This window comes from Python bivittatus, unplaced genomic scaffold (assembly GCF_059951505.1).
Source record: "Python bivittatus isolate LINGU-HERP-01145 unplaced genomic scaffold, Pbiv_v1 ctg000610_np1212, whole genome shotgun sequence".
NCBI lineage: Eukaryota > Metazoa > Chordata > Lepidosauria > Squamata > Pythonidae > Python > Python bivittatus.
In genome coordinates this window covers 23781446-23789256 of record NW_028277088.1, presented here as the reverse complement: position 1 = coordinate 23789256, position 7811 = coordinate 23781446, and the positions used below count along the sequence as shown (strand labels likewise).

At 38.0% G+C, this 7811-nt stretch overlaps 1 long non-coding RNA gene across 1 annotated transcript; it reads right to left on the bottom strand.

Moving 5' to 3' along the window:
- Positions 1-1021: 1021 nt before the first annotated feature.
- Positions 1022-3562, bottom strand: LOC112540292 (uncharacterized). The gene is made up of 3 exons (XR_003084350.1): positions 3544-3562; positions 3292-3382; positions 1022-1451 (listed from the first exon to the last, which is right to left on the bottom strand). It is a non-coding gene; the product is annotated as an uncharacterized LOC112540292 (long non-coding RNA).
- Positions 3563-7811: the final 4249 nt, after the last annotated feature.

Sequence of the window (7811 nt, the reverse complement as noted above, 5' to 3'; positions counted from 1 at the left end):
GAGGGATTTCATTTTCTTTGGTATTTTAGGCTGAGTCTTGTGTTTTAATTTTCTGTCATGCTCCATGGAGTTCCCTTTGCTTTGTTTGTTAGTTGGTTTATAAAAAGGCTCAACCCCCCTCAGATCCCCTATACAAAAGCTGAACAGTAGAGCATCTGAATCTGTCTTCTGCTCTTTTTTCTGGCACAGTGCTTGAAGGGAGAAGGTCCAGCTGTGTAACCTGCACCTTCTGGCACCTCATAGCTGCCTCCCAATGTCCCAGTGATCACAATGTGATCACCCATCCTATATCAGCATGAAGTTTACCATCCCCATTGCCAGTCCCTATCCTGCTTTACTACTTCTGTTTCCAGTTCCTGCTGGCATCCAACTTCCCTCCTAGATAATGGGTGACAGACTAACATATTTTATATGCATGGAGTCTGTCTTTTGAACACTGTGGAGTAAGAGGGAAGATGCTACTTTAATATTAATTAATGTATGCCGCCCATTGAGTCACCCATTGGGGGAGATGGACGGCATACAAATTAAATAAACAAACAAACAAACAAACAAAGGACAACTTTAGCCTGTTTCATTCATGGACTGGGGACAAGTTGAAGGCAAATCCAAATGCTATTGCCAGCATGGTTAGTGTGGAGATGGCCTAAGACTTTTCAACAGATCTGAGATCAGGTGGATTTAGAAATGGTAGAGCAGAGTCAAGCAATACAATATAAAATAACAAATTTCTACTGCTAAAAGAACTGGACTAAACCTCAAATCTTAAAATAAATTAGCTTTTTCAAACTCGGGGGTCCTACACATGTGTAAAGACTGCCACTCCCAGAAGTCCCAGGCAGCATACTCAGTTCGACATTTGCAGGACACCAGGTTGGCTGAAATTCTTTTAAGAGGAATGAACATTCTACAATATCAGTGTAGAATAAGAAGTATTTAGATGAGACTCCTCACTTAGTTCATAACCAATTTTCCATTTTATTTTACAGCGAAATTAGTATTTCCAGCAAGCAACCTGCTTTTGTTGTAGACACAAATACTATGGAAAGTCTTTGGGAATGACAGCTTCCCACTATTTCTCCAGTATCCTGAATGCTCACAATGGAAAGCAAGATGTCCTTATTGATTCTTCTAACTTATATGGACTCAGAGGTTGCATCCAACTGATACTGTATATTTAGTGATCTGGTGAGATTTGTGTAATTTCTTAATTTTTAAAATAAATTGTTGCTTGTAAATTATTTAATGGTTATTTTAATTGTAATATAATGTAGGGGTTATAGGAGCTGTTTTGGAGGGGCCACTGGAGCCTGTGTGTTGCTGACTCCTGTTGTACTGTAAGGATTAGATTTGTAGAAGCAGCATAGTGACTCCTCAAAATAAAGCTGCCTGGACATGTTCTGAGTGTACAAAGGGTTGAGGATCATTTTGTTTTGTTTTTATCTTCCAGCCTGCAAAAATAAAATGGAAGTTAATTTACCTTCGCATGTTGGTTCCTTAAGAAGTAACTCTTTGTCAGCTTTGGAAGAATGCCTAAAATTGGCAGCTATACTACTGCATAGCTGGCAAGATTAATTTTATATTGAAAAATAAGTGTAGAGGGGACAGGGAAGTGTAGAGGGGCTAGGAAAAGCTGACAAATTGCATAGTTTTTTCAAAGAAAAATAATGAGCTAATCCCTGGAGTAGAAGAGAATAGAGTGAGACATCTCTCTTTTTCTTTCTCTTTCTCTTTCTTTCTCTTTCTCACTCTCTCTTGCTCTCTCTCTCTCTTTCTTTTCCCTTACCCCTTTTTACATTCTTTGGTTCCTGCAGAGTTCAGGAAGGAAGGAAGCTTCTTTTGTGCTTTCCTGAGGAAAAAAGTCTTTAATTCTATACAGCTGTATAAAATGGTTCAAAGTCCTGCAGGCTTTGAATTTCAGACAAGGTTAGTAGGGTTTAATGCTAGAAGTTTTTAATGCCAGTGCTAAAGGATTAACAGAGTGCCCCTAAGCATTTTCAGGGGTTGTTATTAGCATCCACAGTCACAAGCCATTACCTCCACATTGAAAAGAGATCATGAATCAAATGCCATCTGTATATATTAGCACTTGATACACAGCAATGTTAGAACATCTACTGAAAAACCTGTAATACCTTGAACTTTGAAATAATGTAAACCAGCCTATTTGGCCAGTAAAATGTCACCACTTTACCACAACTGCATGTTCTTGTTCTTTGTCTGCAAATGCTTCAGGACATGCTCATAAGATTTTGATGCCTCAGACAAGGACAAAATGATATTCTGCTTCCCTCCCCAATTTCACAGCTGACTGGATTGACAACTGAATCTCATTTCAGTGATGGCAACAAAACATTGTCTTCCAGCCACCTGAGGGCAGCACAGAAGTACATGACCTCATGTTCCTGAGTCCCGGGCATCCAGCAGAGGCCTCCAAAAATTGTTACTACATTTAATTTTTAACATGACAAAAAGGGAAAATATTAAATATACAGTATGTTTGAAGAATAATTACATTAACTATATTTAATTTTCCATTTCTGTTCAAATATTGTTGGTTGATAACATGAGTCTCCCTGTATCTGCTTTGACTTATGATTGACTGTGGGATAAAAAGATGTAATGAGGCCCCAATCTCTTCCACATTCTATGGTGATGGCCAAATTGCATTGAATTACAATGATCTTTAAATGTAAACCAAACCCAATTTAGTTTTTGTTATTCACAGGCATGGTCCTTGGATATCACAGAAAAGACCACGGAATATCCCTGGCCCAGAAAAAGTTCAGAATCCCTGACTTACGAAGTGCTGCAAAAGACATATGTCCTCCAACATCTCACGTCTGCTCTCCACTTCCATCCCATACCACTTGTCAACTGAGGTGCCTCCCTCACTCTGTCTAATTATAGGACTGTCCAGGATATATTGTACAAACCTATGTTCAATTTTGAAGTTAGTAGTTAAGCTTCCACTGACTAGGGTGACAACTGGTATTCTTGAAAGATAAAGCTGAGTTTGAACACCAGGAATCGCATGGACATATCCTTGCAGTTTTCTTGTCAGCTATATAGAAATGTTTTGCTAATGACTTTTTTCAGGATGTTTTCAGTCTCCCAGTCTAGACTACAAACCTGGAATTAACTGGTAGTCTCCCATCCAAGGATTAACCAGATACACCTCTGCTTAACTTTTTGAGATTAGGCTCAAAAGTTGAGCCTCAAGGTTGGCTAGGTCTTGATTACGGATAGAATAATACACTTTGTTTAATTTATGTGTTTTCTTAAACTCACCTGTTTTCCATCCTGCCCCTTATGTCTCTTGTCCTGGCCAACTGTCTGCCAACTGTCCTGGAATTTTCTGACACAGGGTTCTTTTTTCTTCCTGTAAAAGGCAATTCAAGTCCAGTTCCATAACATAATCCAGAGAAAAAACAGTTTCCCACCTTGTGTCCAAACAATTTTGTAAATAAATTTATAATGTAGGAGAGACCCATCTAGTTCAGACCAACACAACTCTCAGTGAAATACCACATGATTACCTACCCAATCCAGTGGCTTCCTGGAATATTGGACTACAACCCTCATTATTTAACATGACTAAGTAGCCAGAGTCTTTTCACTTTACTTTTTCTGTTCTGAATTATGTGTAACTACTATTGACTTTGTATGTTGCAATAGGTGAAGCTAGCTTTTAGTAAAAGACCAGTTGTACAATAGCACAGACTAAAGGCAAAAGGATAAAACAGGCACTTCACATAAGGAAGATGTCTAACTGGTAAATGATACCACTACAGGTAGTCCCCACTTAACGTCCATTTGTTAGGTGACCATTCAAAGTTACGACGACTTTGAATAAAGGGACTTATGATCTGTACCTGAAGTTACAGCGATCTGGGCCCTTGGCAATTGGTTCACCCTTATGGCTGGTTGCTAAGCACCCTCCAATCATGTGATCGCCCTTTGCAATTTTTCCTTCTGCCTACCGGGAAAGTTAATGGGGAGGCTGGCAGGGAAGGTCGCAAGCCACTGCTGCCTGCTGAGAGGACTCACTCTCGTCTCTGATAACTGGCTGAAAAAGCTCCGTGCCAAAATCCAAGCAGGGTATTTTCAGGCAACCCCCAAAGCTCTGGGCACTAAATGCCCCATGCCGAAATCCTGCTTGGATTTCAGCATGAAGCACCGCACCCCCATGCACCCGACCTGACCCTCCCAGGCACCCCCTCACTCCCTCCTTCACCCGGCAGCACCTGGGGCTTGCAACTTCCTGCCAGCTTCCCCACTGACTTGCTTGTGGGAAGCTGGCAGGAAGTTGCCTCACCTAATGACCAGGGCATTCACTTAACGACGATTAAGCATGGCTTAAATGTAATCAGTTTGTCCCATGTTCTTTGTTTTATATATTTTTAGGCAAAGGACCATTAATGGTTCAAAAGCCAAGTTCGTTAGTTGTGCAACTTTGCTGAAATCTTAACTGCATGAAGAAAGATAAATATATAATCCTATTTCATAGCAAGGAGCAATTAAGTGTATATTTCCTGTTTTGGTAAAGAAAGCTGAAATGAAGATGGAGTTAATTGGTAACTCAGGAAATGGACTGTGAACATGTGTCCGTGCGCATGTGTGTGTGTGTTTGAGGAGGCGAGAATAGCCCAGCTGCCTTAAGGATAGATGCTGGGAGATAGCAGGGAAAATTGTCTGCTATTTCTCCCTAGTATATCCTTTCTGTTAAAATGTAGCCTATTGTGACCCCCTGGCCAAGGCCTCAAGTATGATGTGGGATTCTACCCTGTAGCCAGTACTGAAGCCAATTCAACCAGCCAACTACTCACCAGTTGTAGACTGAACAGAGGAGAAAGAATCATCTTGTCCTTCACATCAGGCAGTATATTGTCTGGAACGTTTTTGGTGAGAAATGCCAGCCCTGTTTTCACCTTCCAGTCTAGGTCTTACTTACTGAATACCTGTTTACAATTGCAATATATGTAAGTTTGCTGACTCCTGTTATACCAAAGCTAGAAAGTTATAGCGAAGCTAGTAAGCTATAAAGTGATGTACGGTGCAATCACATGAGCATAATTACTTGTTTAAGTTAAAATCACAGTCAGTATATATCAAAGTAAAGTACAGTGCAGAGCAGTGTACAAAACGTGCCATACCATGCAATACATACAGTAAAAGACAACATCAGTATTCTGTTATCAAGAGAACTTTATAACATTTAATTGTTGGAAAGGAACAGCTGTTTACTTACTGAATTTCTTTTAATATCATGCTTGAGTTATTTATACAGTATTCTAGATCTATGATTCTTATATAGCAGAAAGCTGTAATGTAATATTTTCTCCAACTTATATGGCACTGTTCAATTTAAATATGTGCACTTTGGTTCTATTGAAATCAATAGGAAATAATTTAATGACTAACTTCAATCTCACTTTAATCTTTCACTCACTTTTCAATCTCATTTTAATGGAACCTAAATGCAACTTCCTTAGGTTAGATCTAACCTACTTTGCTATTTTTAAAATGAATATATGGCTTGCACTTCAAATAAAGTATTTTAACGCCTTTTCAAAGTATTTATTTTCAATGCCTTGAAGTATGAGTACTTCAAGTTATTTGGTATCTATGATTTTGCTTCATATAAACATATAAACATTTCAGTACAGTTATAAATATGCTGTTTTAAGACAGAAAACAAATACTTTGCATCAAAAAGTAAAAGAAAGTATGGAAATAGCATGCAAAATATAATAAAGATGTGCCGTGGTGGGCACAAAATATCTTAATTTCTTACCTTTGGACATCCAAGCTTGTTTTTTCCCATCTACATGATTAGATGTCATTACTTATTGTGGAGTGATAACATAAAAGTATATTTCTGAACTCATTATGACATCAATACTTGCATCAGAAACATAATTATTTCAGGAAATCTTGCATCTAATTCTCTTTCTCCTGCAAATGGAATGGGGATTTTTATGGTGATACAATATTTCATATCACCTACTGGAAGCTGGAATGAAGAATGTCTGATGTCCTCACATTTCTTTTCCACATATGAGCAAGATAGAGTCTGATGGTGAAATTATAACCATTGCTCATTGTAATGATTATAAATAGAATTAAGTATTACTATCTTAATTACAGAAATAAAGCGTTTAATGAGCTTTCCTTTCTTCTTCTTAGGAGTTGATTTACTGCTTCATTCTGTATGAAAATTAGTTCTAGTGTTATGAGTAATCCTAGGTCAGTGTTTCTCAACCTTGGGAACTTTAAGATGTGTGGACTTCAGCTCCCAGAATTCCCCAGTTAGCAAGTTTTACGTTCTGTTAGATGTGAAGCTTTAAGAAGTAATGGATTGTGAGCATCACCAACATCTTTCACAAATACATGTATTACTCTTCTTTTGTCTGTTTCTGTTTTACTTGTATGTCCATTTACGTATTTCTGGGTGGGGGAGAGAAAATTCATCTTCAACAGAAGTTGTACATTTACATACAATTTATTCTTATTCAGCAGGTAGCAGCTGTTGGCCAACTCTGTCTGGGCTTGGAAGGCAAGCAGGGTCAGAGAGTACTTAGAGGTGAGACCACCAGAGTGTTATAGGCTAGACCGTAAAGTTGAAAAAACATCCTGGAAAAATGCAATGGTAAACCATGACCATAGTGTTGCCAAGAAAAGTTCATTGGCTATTTCCTTGTAGCCACCAGGAATCATGTTTGATTTGAAAGACGCTTTTGCTAACATATACAGTATATCTAGTTACATATTTAGAGATGAATAGCTTAGTCCTTTTTTTATTATTTAAGGTTCCCACATAAGAGTTTTTTTTTCTTTCTTAACAGACATAACTGCTGTAGATTCTGCCTGCTGCTGTACTGTACCATTTCAGCGTTTTCTATGTTTGCAGTTTACAAATTAGTGTCTAGGATGTGGGAGTTCTGGCTGGGGAATTCTGGGAGTTGAAATCCACATGTCTTAAAGTTGCCAAGGTTGAGAAACACTGCTCTAAGGCTTTCTAGTAAATGTGAGTGACATTCAGTGTTTGATCAGTAGTAAGAAAACAGATATTCATATTTGCCTGTTTTGAGAATGCTTTTGGCTGAATCTTTAGTTTCCATGGAAACTGTATCCAGTGTCATTTGTAGAAGTAAAATGTCAACAATTTTAATGAGACTGAAGTTGCCAGAGGGCTGAGGGAGCAATCTTTCAAGATATTTACATTTTCTCACTATTACTGTTAAAAAAAGTCTGAGATGTCTAATTATCAATTATATAGACATACATAATAGCCATAAAGTTAAAGGTGCGCATAGAAAAGAAACATATTATGAAGTAAAATACTGAAATGAAATTCCTAACCATGAGAATTTGACATTCATTTGTATATTTTTAATGCTTTTCTTTTTCAAATACCTTCACTAATTCCCCAAATTTTAAGCATATCAAGTCTAAAATATCTTGGACCTTATATACATCATCCCCGAAGGGTCATAAAGCAAGGGGGAGAAACATCTAGCTCAGGACCAGAGGTGTTCCCCATCCAACATGTGGACATTCATCCTCAACACTGGCCGTCCTGAGCAGAAAAGTTAGGTTTCTATTAGTGATAGAGATGTTTCTAAAAGTCTATGGCTGCATTTGAGGAAAATCAATGTTTAGAAGGTCATGTCTGGGGAAGGAATAGGATAAGCAGAACAATAAGGCTTTCATAAAGCTTATATTGATGCCAAATTGTCACAGGGAAATTACAGGAGGTGAAAATAGGGAAGGAAATTGAATTATTATAAGATAACCAGATATCTGGA